Source organism: Crocodylus porosus, unplaced genomic scaffold (genome assembly GCF_001723895.1).
Source record: "Crocodylus porosus isolate Cpor-Errol unplaced genomic scaffold, CroPor_comp1, whole genome shotgun sequence".
Classification (NCBI taxonomy): domain Eukaryota; kingdom Metazoa; phylum Chordata; order Crocodylia; family Crocodylidae; genus Crocodylus; species Crocodylus porosus.
The window spans coordinates 11,494,372-11,506,902 of record NW_017728906.1 but is presented as its reverse complement, the minus strand read 5'-3'; positions in this window follow the sequence as shown (position 1 = coordinate 11,506,902).

Below are 12,531 nucleotides of genomic sequence, written 5' to 3'. Positions count from 1 at the left end.
CCCCGGCAGCCGATCGACTAGTGGGGAGTTCCCCCAGTGGCTGGTCAAGTGTGGGGGGGTGTGCAGCGGTGAAACCAGAAGTGCGGCCACTTCTCCATGCCACTGCCGCATACCTCCTGGGGCCTTCCCAAGTACCTCCAAGGGTACGCATACCCCTGGTTGACAACCCCTGTTCTAGCCCCTAGGCCAGTGGTTTTCAAACTTCATTTGTGGACCACTAACAAATTTTGAATGGAGGTGCAGATCCCTTTGAATTGTAAATGTGGGTATTCACAGACTTCTGGTTGATTGATCATAGTCATCTTTCAGGAACCCCTTAGACAAATTCTGTGGACTCCCAGGGGTCTGTGGACCACAGGCTGAAAACCAGTGGACTAGGCTGTAGCATGTCCAAAAATAAATAAGCAGCAAGTCAAAATTTCCAATCATTTTTAAATGACAGAAGCAGAAAATGACTGTTTTTTGGGACGATGGCTAGACAAGCATTGGAGGTTATTGTTGTTTCCCCGTAGTCACTTATGCATTCATCTGACAGTAAGTAAATTGCTCTGAAAGGGCAGTTTTCTTTGTTCATTTACTCTCTCAAAACTAAATGCGTTTAATGTACTGATTTAGCAAAAAAAATCAGTACGTGAATACCAGTTCTAAATAGGGCTCACCTGACAAGCTCAAACTTTTTATCTGCTGTATATTTTGCAGTAAATCCCATCCCTGTAATTTTAAAAAAGGAAAAACAAAAAAGAGAACCCCTTACTGGAAATTCTCTGTTATACACATCATAATTCAACCTTTAACAACTCAGTCACATTATAGATAGAAATTCAGATGTAACTAGAATCTGCATCTGACAGTCTGTAGATGAGTTGCCATGGTAACTGACCAGGATATAATGGGTTTCATAATCTTTGAGCTAAATTTGGGACCAGAGAGTGGCAGATGGATGGGATTAAGCCATCTCAGAGCATATATATGCCATACTTTGTGGGTTTTAGTAAGGGCTTCAACTCACTGAGTGAGCTGTTTAGAAGTCACGTAGATGTGAGAACTCCTAAATCCTCCAGCACCACCACATTTTAGTATTTAAAAAGTCCGAGTATAGGGAGTCGCTTGTTAGAGCAGGCTGGACATTTGAAACAAAACAAAGTGTAATCAGAAAAAATCAGTTAACTGATCCTGAAGTATTTCATGCAAAACAATGTGAGTTTCATGACGTTTCACCCAATCTAAAGCATGGTTCTCCCAGAACTCTGCCTGGGGTCCTGGTGGGCCGCCTCAAGACTGAAAAACGAATTCTTTCAAGGTCAACACTGTCAGGTCTTCTGGTTATCTGTCACCGAGCTGGAAGACAGAAGACTGTGGGTGCCTCAGCACTAATAAGAACTAGAGATGTTAAGATCCCAAGCAGCTGCTAGATGAAACTTGACTTTTTTCTTCAGGTGCACAGAGCAGCTACAGCAGGGATTGGCAACCCCTGGCACGCATGCCAGAGCATGCCACACAAGGCCATTTTGCTTGGTATGCTACTGCCGGCCTGGGCTCTGGGTAACTGCCATCAGCCATGGACCCCAGGCTGCTCCCAGTAGGCAGCTGGGAGGCTGCAAGCCCTGCAGCAACCAGCCCAGGCCCACTCCATGGCTGGCAGTAGCTACCCAGAGCCTGAGCCAGCTGCAGCTGGGAGGCTATGAACAGCTGTGCCAGGCTCCGGAGCTCGAGCATCAGTTCCCTGCTGGCAGCGACTGCAGGCATGCCTCATAGTGGATGGCGGCGGGGGGGGTGCCAGGGTTGTGCTGCCTCAGGTCCCTCCCCCACTGTCCGCTCTGAGGTGCGCCTGCAGCCACCCACTGTATGGAGCTGATGCAGGGGTCCAGAGCCCAGTCCGGCTGCTTGTAGCCTCCTGGCTGTTTGTAGCCTCCTAGCTGTAGCCAGCTCAGGCTCTGGGTAGCTGCTACCAGCCAAGGAGTCTGGGCTGCTTGCAGCCTCCCAGTCGCCTGCCGGGAGTAGCCCGGGCTCCATGGCTGGCAGCAGCTGCCCAGCACCCGGGCCAGGCTGACAGTGGGGTGCCGAACAAAATAGCCGTGTATGCCATGCTCGTGTGGACATTCTAGCAGCCAAATCTTTACCACCAGGAGCCAATGAACCATGGCAAAGGTGGCTACGTCTCAACCAAACAAGTGACCATTGGACTTGACCTTGACAGAGAAGTGTAGGTCAAGCAAAACAGACTGAGATTTGGATACAGATGCTTCAAAACAATACTTTACAAGATGTGGTGTCCAACAAACAGTACAGCATTTAATTGAAAGCTGCAATTTTTACAAATGCGCAGATGGGGCAGTTGGAATCTGCATGTAGCACCATTTAAAAAATGGACCCACCTGAAAGAATGGGAAGGGCTGCCTGGCAGAGAGACAGAGTTTGTCCCAGCCGGGACAAGACTCTGAGGGCAAGTGAAGCTGTTTTGGAGGCAGCCCTGTTGGAAGTGGGCTCTGGGCTGGGAGGCTTTGATAAAAGGGGGGAGCAGTTTTCCCATGGGGGAGAACAAAAGAGAGAGAGATGGGCTGAGGGACAGGCTGGAGACCCAAGACAGCGTCTCAACACAGTAGTCCCTCAGAGAGCCCGTAGGAGTGCTCTGTGGAGCACCAGAAAAGGCTGCAATGGGAGTGATACAGTATCCAGTCCCCCTCTCCTGCCAGGAGCCTGCAGCAGGATCAGAGAGGAGCTACTTGTGTAGAGACTCCAAGCCTAGGAAGACCTGCCTGCAGCCCGGTAACTGGCTGGGTGACAACAACAGAGCAGGTGGTGAAGGAGACTGCCGGAGTCCGCCCTGTTTTCCTGAAGGGTGAGGGGCTCCAGGGGCAGGCAAAGCCCAGGGAAGGGCTGCGTTTGCTGGGCTGTGAGGCTGAGGCTGTGTGGGATAGGAGAGTTGCTACAGCCTGCAGCTCAGACACTATTCCCTGCTGAGCCGGGGAAGGGGGTCAAAAGCAGGGGAAGGCTGTCTTGCAGGGACTGCAGAGGAGGAGCCTCTCCCCCGATGCCTGGAGACCCCAGGAGCACGGAGACGGACACCAGCACCAGGGAACGTCCACAGACCATGTGCAGGGACACAGACGGTCCCGCTCCCTGAGACCCCACCAGGGGCAGTGCACATGGGATCCCCAGTACACTGTGTGCAAGTGAGAGACTGTAAATAAGTTCTTGAGGGATTTTTAGTCAGTATATCAATGTGTTATTTAATGGTTATTTGTTATGTTGTAAATAATTAAATCTTGTAACTATTTTGAGAATTATCTGCGAGGGTGCTTGATTGTAAGGGGAGGCTTTCCATTCAGGGGCATTGCAGCAGCTTCCCGGAGGGCTGCGCAGGGCTACTGGGTACCCCAGGATGCTACTATTTAGGTGAGGGAGCGTGTAGTGTCATGCCCAGGGTTACATGCATATTGAGTGATAATGCCAGACGGTGGCTCATAGATTTGGAAGTTGGTATCTGAGGCCATACAAAAGAGAGAGCTAATTTGTATGGCCACACAAGCATGCAGACATAGATTACATTGTAATGGCTGACACCAGGGGGAGATTGCTCCCTGCCCCTGGGAGCTGCCTGCTGCTGTGGTGGGCTCTGCCACTGAAGCCCAGGTAGGGACTATGTCACCCTGTCCCAGCAGCAGGAAGCTCCAACCCCCCTGCTTCGAGATCACTATTGGGGGGTGGGAGATTCTTATCCCCATCTTTGCTATCATGATCAGGGAGTGGGGGGGCTGGGAGATCCTGATTGCTGCTAGATGCTAGCTGCCCCACTGACAGATTGGGGCATGGAGCTGTGATGTGCCCTTCCCTTGCAGCTCTTTCCAAATCCTCTGACCGCAGTTGGGGAGCCAGGGCCAGCAGCTCCCTGCTGCTGGGGCGGGGGGACACTGTCCTGACCCTGACAGCAGGCAGCCCCCCAGGGGCGGAGTGCAATGTTCCAGCTCCTGGCCCAGTTCTCTCTGTCAGCCCCTGGGCTAGCACCCAGAGGAAGCATAGAGCTCCCCTGGTGGTGGCAGGGGCGTATTTCAGGGGCCCTGGAAGCAGGAGCAGTTTGTTGCCATTAACAGTAAATCTGTTCCCACTTCTCTGTACATGTGGATGCCTGCCCAGGAGCATTTTCTCATGAGTAGTTTACTGGATGTGTATCTAATGCATGTGTAGATACATCCAGTCAATAACTCGGCAGTAGGACAGTACTTGTATTTGCAAGTACTATTCTGCTGCAGTGTTCCTTAGTTTTCTATGATCTAATAGCACTGCATGTGTAGATGTGAGATGTTTACTGCAGAGCTAATTTGTCTACTCCACAGTAAACACCTTGTGTAGAGGTGCCCAGTGAGTTTCATATAATTTCTCCAAAGAATGCACTTGGGTTTCTATTAAAGAGATTTGTAATAGTGCAGAAAGTTTTTTTATAATTTTAATTCCAGCTACTTAATGCCCCCTGCCTTTACACTCCCTTGTGACAGCAGAGATCAACTGAGGGTGCTGTTGCTCGAACAGTCCCTGAATTTCAGCTTCTGGGGACATTCTCACCAGAGGGCTTCTCAGGCTGGAATTCACTTTTCCCCATTGGGCTGTTGCCACCTGAGCCTCGGGCCTTCAGGATACTGCATCAGTCTCAGCCCCTTATCCTTCTGTTATTCAAGATATTTTCCCAGAGCCAGCACCCACCTCTTATAATGCCACTAATGTTGCTTTTTCCTAAAAAAAAAAAAAAATCTGATTTCTTAATAATGCCCAGTGGACTTTCTTTATAATTTACATAAATATATTACTGTAGCATTTTAGATAAGTGTCTCAACACACTAAACTTTTAATGATATCCCTTGTGCAGCCTGTCATAATTACTCATAATTACTGGTTCCTAGTTTCCTATGTGCCTTCCATAATTTTTCCCCTGATTATTAAAGCTGGTGAGAACTAATAAACCACAGGACTGGGAACACAGAAAAACTTTAATAATCCAAAAATGTTTTTCAAGTGTTCTTGGCACAAAACCACTGGGTAGAGCTTTGTGAATGTTCAAGTGAAGCTGAGTTAATCTGTACCAGAGTTTAGGAGAAAATGTTCTCAGGCCAAAAAACTATCGATGCAGTTAAAAATCAGTCAATTACTCAAAAGACAGAAGAACTTTGAGAAAATTGTTTTCTCAATAAATACATCAAGCCAGTACTTCCAAATTCAGTTTACGCTTCCAAAGCCAAACATTTAAAATTGAGATAACTGACATTATTAATCTTTAAAAAAGAGAATAAGCTGTCTCAATGATGTGTATGCCATGAAGATATTTCAGAGAGGTTGCAGTTGCCTTCTATTTCATTCCCTTTCACTAAAAAACTTATTTCTAGGGCTAATGCTGGTAGCTAGGACCTTGAAAACAAAAACCAGCAAAAACTGATAGAGCAAGAGTCTGAAACACTAAACTTCAGAATTGTGAGTCTGTCCCATTTATCAAAATCACTTGCTTTTAACAAGTGAATGTTACCATGATACTTGTTCAGCAATGCTGCCTGATGCTTGTATAATATACCATGTCAGTCTACATTTTTAATTACCATTTTACTATATCTAGGTGCCCAACATCTTGTTTTCTGTCCCTCTTACGTATCAGGATTGCCTTTAGCACTCCCCCTTGCTTTCCTGATTTTCCCATGTGTGCAAAAGGCTTATCAGCTGCTTAGATACCTCACAGGTATTGCTGTAATGGCTGGCAAAGGATTCTGGGTTTGCTTACTTGTTCAACACAGCATGAGCTCTCCCCACCCCAACCCTAGGTAGAGTTCACCCCATTGCTGTTTGGATGAAATTGCTGGATCCCATGGGTATGTCCAGATGAGTGTGTATGTGCATTTCCCCAGGGACAAATAGCAGCACCACATAGTTGTGCCACTGCTACTTGTCCCTGGGGAATGCCTGTGCACATACATTCTGGTGTACGGCAAGTTGTCCTGGGTGGGGTAGAGGGGCCTGGGGCCAGCACCTGAGCTGGCCCCAGCAGCCTTACCTTGGGTTCTGGAGGCCTCCTGGGGCTCCAGTGGCAGCAATCTGGCAGCAGGGAGCCTGGTTGGCAGCTGGAGCATGGCTCAGACTGGCCAGGCTCCAGTAAGCAGTGAGGGGAACGCCTGCACATGCAGCGTGTGGGATGCCATAGATGGGTTGGTAGCACTGCATACTGCATGAGTGTGCTCCTTTGGACACTCCCATGTGTCCTTTGGAGAGTTGAGGCACTGTCCCCTCTGTCAGGTTGACCTGGCTCAGTAGCCCCAAGCCATCTTTGGTTGGTCATGATCCCTCTTTACAGAATTGCTTCCTATGAGTAATAGTCAGCTCGCTGTCCAAGGCTGTTCTCATTCGGATGAGATATGCTGCAGTGACATGACTATAAATTTCTTTCCAGGGGTGCTTTGTAGTTTACCTGCACATTTACAGATGTATAACTCTTACAGGAAGAGGAGGGGGCATTTGAAGATCACCCTGACGCTGCATGAAGCTTTCTTCAAGGAAAAAATGGTGGATTTGGTAAACGAAAAGACTGTTTAATTAAATGACAGTTCTGTAAACAAAAAAGCTGGCTGAGCATCATTCTTTGAGTCACCAGATATAATAAAAACTACCAAGCCACTTATAATTGGGAAACACTTGTTGTGCCCTGGGTTTCAAATGTATTTGATATTATGTTGGGATCTATTGCTACCTGTCAAATCAAAACAATTCCCACCTTGAATGACACAGGCTGACAAAGTCATGATCTGGTGGCAGATGTTCAGGGACAGCAGTTTTGAAGAACTCAGGAGTCAGTGATTCTCAATGCTAAATGATAAAAGGGCAGGAAAGTGGTATTTGTTCCAGGACCCAGTATTTTTCATTTGTGAGATGTGCTAGATACGCTTTTTTTTTCATTTAGCTGATTTGTGAGTTACAGACCAAAAAAAGACCATAGTGACAACAAATATGCCAGGCAACTCCAAGGAAAGGGAACACATGGATTTCATCTGATTTCCTCTCTTTTATTAAATCTTGGATTGAAGTAGACTATTTGGGTCCTAGATTGTTTTGAGGCAAGGTTACCTCAGGCTATCCTTCTTGAAGGAAAAATAAGCTTCTAACATCTAAGGGAGCCGGCAGTGATAAAAATGCTACTTACATTGTTGATAAGACTTTTTCATCCATATAGTGAAGTAAAAAAAAAAAAAGAAGGTACTATTGCTAACAATTTGGAGCTTCTAAAACAGCAGGAGCTAAAAAAAGAAAAATACTTCATCTGCTGTCTTCCTCACAGGCTCTACCATTTACCATGATTCAGTGCACAAAATATGGTATTAGCATGCAAAAACAGACACTTCAGTGATTCAGAAAGACAGTGTCACGGTGAATTTCATAATGCCTGCTACAACAGAAGAGCCATTAATCTTTTCCTTTTTCAGTTCTTCTTTCTTTGATTTTTAGTGCTACTGTTCACCTTCTCTTCCAGTAAAGCAGGACATGATGATACAGAAAAAGGTGAAGTACTCAATGACTTTTTTGCCTTAGTCTTCACAGGCAAGGTCAGCTACCAGGCTGCTGAAACTGGTAGTACAGCTTGGGGAGGAGGGGAGCAGCCAACAGTGGTGAAAGAACAGGTTAGGGACTATTTAGAAAAGCTGGATGTGTACAAGTTCATGGGACTGGACACAATGTACGCAAGGGTACTAAAGGAGTTCGCCGATGTAATTGTAGAGCTGCTGGCTATTATCTTTGAAAACTCATGGTAATCAGAAAGGTCCCAGATGATTGGAAAAGGGCAAATATAGTGCCCAACTTTAAGAGAAGATGGAAGATCCAGGAAACTACAGATCACTCAGTCTCACCTCAGTCCCTGGCAAAATCATGGAGCAGGTCTTCAAGGAATCCATTTCTAAGCACTTGGGGGAGAAAGAGGTGATTAGGAACAATCAGCATGGATTCACCAAGGGCAAGTCATGCCTGACCAACCTGACTGCCTTCTATGACAAGATGACTGGCTCTGTGGATGTGGGAAGAGCAGTGGACGTGATATACCTTGACTTTAACTAGGATTTTGATATGGTCTCCCACAATGTTCTTACAAACAAGCTAAGGAAGTACAGGTTGGATGAATGGACTTCAATGTGGATAGTAAACTGATTTGATCATTGGGCTCAAAGGGGAATAATCAATAGCTTGATGTCTAGTTGGCAGCTGGTGTCAAGTGGAATGCCCCAAGGGTTGGTTCATCTGCAGACTTGCTAAGGGTGGACTCCATCACATCTTCCAGGTCATTGATGAAGATAGCATACAAAGATGTGATGGAATGCACCTTCAGCAAGTTTACAGGTGACCCAAACTGTGAGGAATAGTAGATGTGCTGGAGGGTAGGGCTAAGATTCAGAGAGACCTTGACAAATTGGAGGATTGGACCAAAATAAATCTCATGAAATTCAGTGAGGACAAGTGCCAAGTGTGGCGCTGGGGACTGACTGGCTAAGCAGCAGTACAGCAGAAAAGGACATTGGGGTTACAGTGGACAATAAGCTGAATATGAACCAAGTGTGACCTTGTTGCTTCCTTTCTGTTTGGCACTAGTGAGGCCACCCCTGGAGTACTGTGTCCAGTTTTGGGCCTCAGACTATAGAAAAGATGTGGACCAGTTCTTATTATTTGGCACTAGAAACAAGAAGTGTTAAGCATTTATCAATGAGAAACCTGGTAAATGGAGTTTGTTTGGCTGGCATATGGTTTTCACTAGTTCCCAGCAGGATGAAATGGTGGTTGAACAAAAGTGTAAGCACTGGAAAAAAGGTAACATTGAGGTGGTAAGTCTGAGAGAGAAAGAGGATGGTAGGGTCACCATGGATGACAATGTGAAGGAAGCAAAGAGAAGGCAAGATTAGTTTAGTTTTGGGGAGGGTGTATTTGGAACAGAAGAAGTTTTTATTTGTTGAAGAACTTGTCATACTGGTCTGCTTTTTTACTGGTGGCAATATATGCACTCAGTAGGTCCCAGACTTGACTTACTGTAAAAGATGCTTGCAAATTCCTTCAAGTAGCAAATGGCTAGAAAAGTAAATACAGCTGTCGACTCTGGGTGCGGAGAGAGGGACTTGGGTATTACCATATAGATTTTACTGCGTTTGAGAAGATGGTGCATCTGTATGCAAAGAGAGGCTTCAGGGGACAGGGCAACAGAGGAGAATGTGAACAGGAAGAGAAAATGGACAGCTTAGGAGACGAGGAGACAGGTTGAAGGACTGTGAGATGAGTTATCAGAGCAGATGATGCCTCTGCAGTCTTCCTCCTTGCCCTCCAGCAAGATCTTACTTCCTATTTGTACATGTTAGGTCAAAAAGGAAGCTATTCTACCATGACATTAAAGAGAAAACTCATAGGCTCCCTTGGTACAAGAAGAAACCCATCTAAACTCCACAGTGTAGTGAGATTTTCACTGCTACCGGGTTAGATCAGTTTTTGTAGGGGCATCCTGCCTATAAATAATTAAAAGTTGTTTTACTTAGTTTCTGGAATTAAGAATATCTTTCAGGATACAAGCACTGTTACAACCCAAGCTGTCACCAAAGGGCGCAGATGCAAGTCACATTTTTCTCATGATTAGGCCCCCAAAAGCACTCTACAGCCGTGACCTAACACACCAGCATGGCTGCAGAGTGCTTCTAAAATGGGCAATCACGTGAAAAATTAATCCTTGTCTAATCAGGTAACCAATTAAGGCGCTCTGCTTTAGAGCATTTTAGGGAACTTGTGTTTCCTCCAGGGTTAATTTTTCACATAGGGGTGGGGTGGGCTGGTGCAAGTACCCACCCCACAGAGCTGTCAGTGGAGAGAGAGGAGAAGAACCAGCAGCAGCTGCTGGGTGCTATGGCTGGCCAAAGCTGGAAGCGGGTGGGGAACGGAGCCCCTTGCCTCGCAGCCCCCACTAGCGCTACCCAAGGAGATGGGGCTCTGTTCCACCCTGACCCCCTTCCCCAGTTCTGCCCAGGCCTCTTGAGAGGAGTAGCAACAGCTGCCAGGCAAGCCTGGCCAGAACGAGTGGGGAGAGGAGTGGAATGGAGTCACTTTGCCTAGGGGTCCAGCCCATCTCTCCCAAATACCCTAGCTGGGGTAGCTGGCGGGGCTGCCAGGTGAGAGGGCTCCATTCCATGTCCTCCCCCACCAGCTCAGGCTGGGAAAAGCAGCCGGATAGCTGCTGCTGCTCCCTGTCCCTCTCCACTGACAGCCTTGGAGCTGGTGGGGGGCATAGCTGGGGACAGAGGACTTCAGCTGCCTTATTGGAGACTGCTGGAGTGCCCCCACCTGCTGGCCAGGGCCAGTGCAGTCAGGCTTGTTCCTTTCCCCCCTACCCCCGCCCCCCCACTGACCCAAAAGGCAAACATCTGTTAGGTCGGGGGTCATTCTAACTCATGGGACTTTATATAAAAGAGTTAGAGTGGGGCCCTGAACATCTGTCAGTGCCCAAAGATATCCCAGAGGTGTATGGGATCACTTTATTACATCATCCAGATCCTTAGAGGGAGACTGCATTCCCATCTATGCCTCTCTTCTGACTTTTATGGAGCAATATTCTCTCTTTCTCCCTGCTTATGGGTGGCATCTTGTTTTCAAGGTCTCAAGAGCACCATCTGCATTTTCTTTAGTTGACAATCAAGCACCAGATTATAGATGCATTTATACAGGAGATGGCCTATTAACAAAAGAGAAAAACACAGAAAATGAAAGAAAGCATTTAAGCTTTGCTTGTTTCACTGTGGCTACATGCAGCTGTACTACAACAAAAAGACTTAATTACAAAAGCTTAAAAGTTGTTAGCTGTAACGAAGGAGAACACTGGCAGCCTTTTAGTCTGCCCATTTTCCAGTGGGATGGTTGTGAGGAGGAGTGTTTCATTCTTTGTCCTTCCTCATACTGCCTTTTTTTCCCTCAAGAGAAAGGTATTTTTTTCCAGGGGTGATTGGCCCTTACATAATAAAACACAGTGCACTGTTTCTTCCAATGCACCCTACTTCTATGTCTAAGGATGCTATCCCACAACCCACATTCATCTGGGCATGTCAGGACACATTCCTTTTCCTTGCTGCTTTAGGCGCTTTTTGCCTCTTAGCTGAAGTACAGATTCTTACTGCAGAGTGAGGTAGGAGTTCAGAAGCATAATGCATCCTTGCAGCTTTTCAGAAACTCACAGAGATTTGCCATTCTTGCCAAAAAAACAGGAACATATGGCTAGAAGTGAGCAATAGCACCCTGCATCTCCAAACTCTGGATTTGGTAAGCCTACACATTTTAGGGAGCTGGTGGGAAGAGGAACTATTTTTTTTAAAGTAGAGAAGTGTCCTCAAAGTCACTCTGTATAAAAATATCCACCCTGTTGCAGTTGCTTAAATGACGTCTTCATGGCAAATTTCTACAACAGGCCTTGAAGCTTCAGCAGACTTAACTCCCTTTCCCCATGGTATCTCCATCTTTCTTTTCTCTGTTTAATTAAACTTAATCCTTCTTTCCTACAAACCCAGAACAATTGCAAGAACATTCCTATGTAGATAGTGGGAACACTGGAGAATGTGACCAACATATGGAAGTCCTGAGCATGGTGCAAGAAGCTTGAAAAGGCTGCAGCAGTGATTGTTGCTCTAAATGACCCTGCCAGCTGCATCATATGTTGTCCATGGGCATGAATGTTGCATGCCTCCTGAGGCTGGGGGGACATGGTGACCGCCCACAGGTGGCGGCAGTGGTGGTGTGGCAAGTGGGGAGCTCCTGCAGGTGGAAGCAGTGGTGTTGGCAGTGGGGAGGTGTGGTGAGCGCCGACTGGTGATCAGCAACCGCCCGCAGACACTGCCAGCAGCAGCGGCCAGAGATGATCAGTGACCTCCTGCCAACACCACTGGTGGTGTTGGAGGTGATGGGGAAGTGGCAACGAGTGCTGGCAGTGTCTGTGGATGGTTGCCAGAGGCAGCGGTGGCCAGTGGCAATCAGCAATTGCCTGCAGGGGGTGGGGAGTGGCAAACAGTGACTGCCCACAGGAGCCGCCGGCAGCAGCAGCCAATCTCAAGGGGTGCATGTGCAACCGCGTGCATCCCCTATGCGTCACCAATGTCCATGGGAAATTAGGAACTGAGGATACAATCACTTGAAAAATGAAGCACTCATGGGGGGACTGCAAAATCCCACTGCAGTCATGTTCCTAAGGTGTAGCACCCCCAGTCATGCTGATTGGAAAGTTGTTTAAATAAAGGTGTTGCTTTAAAAAAAATCATGAATGGCATTTCAGGGCTTTGGCAACACTAGGTTTTATGGATGAACCTTCATCTATCTGAAGGTTGCCCTTTGAGTTTGATATGTTCTCTGATATTTTTCCCACCTTGGGAAATTGGCTTTGGCCAAGATTTCAGATTTGAAGAAGGCTCATCCAAGGTTTAACACTGAATTGAGATGTGTTGGTCAATGAATTTTGAGATTCAAAAAAGGATAAAAAAGAATTAGAATAAAAGAATCAAA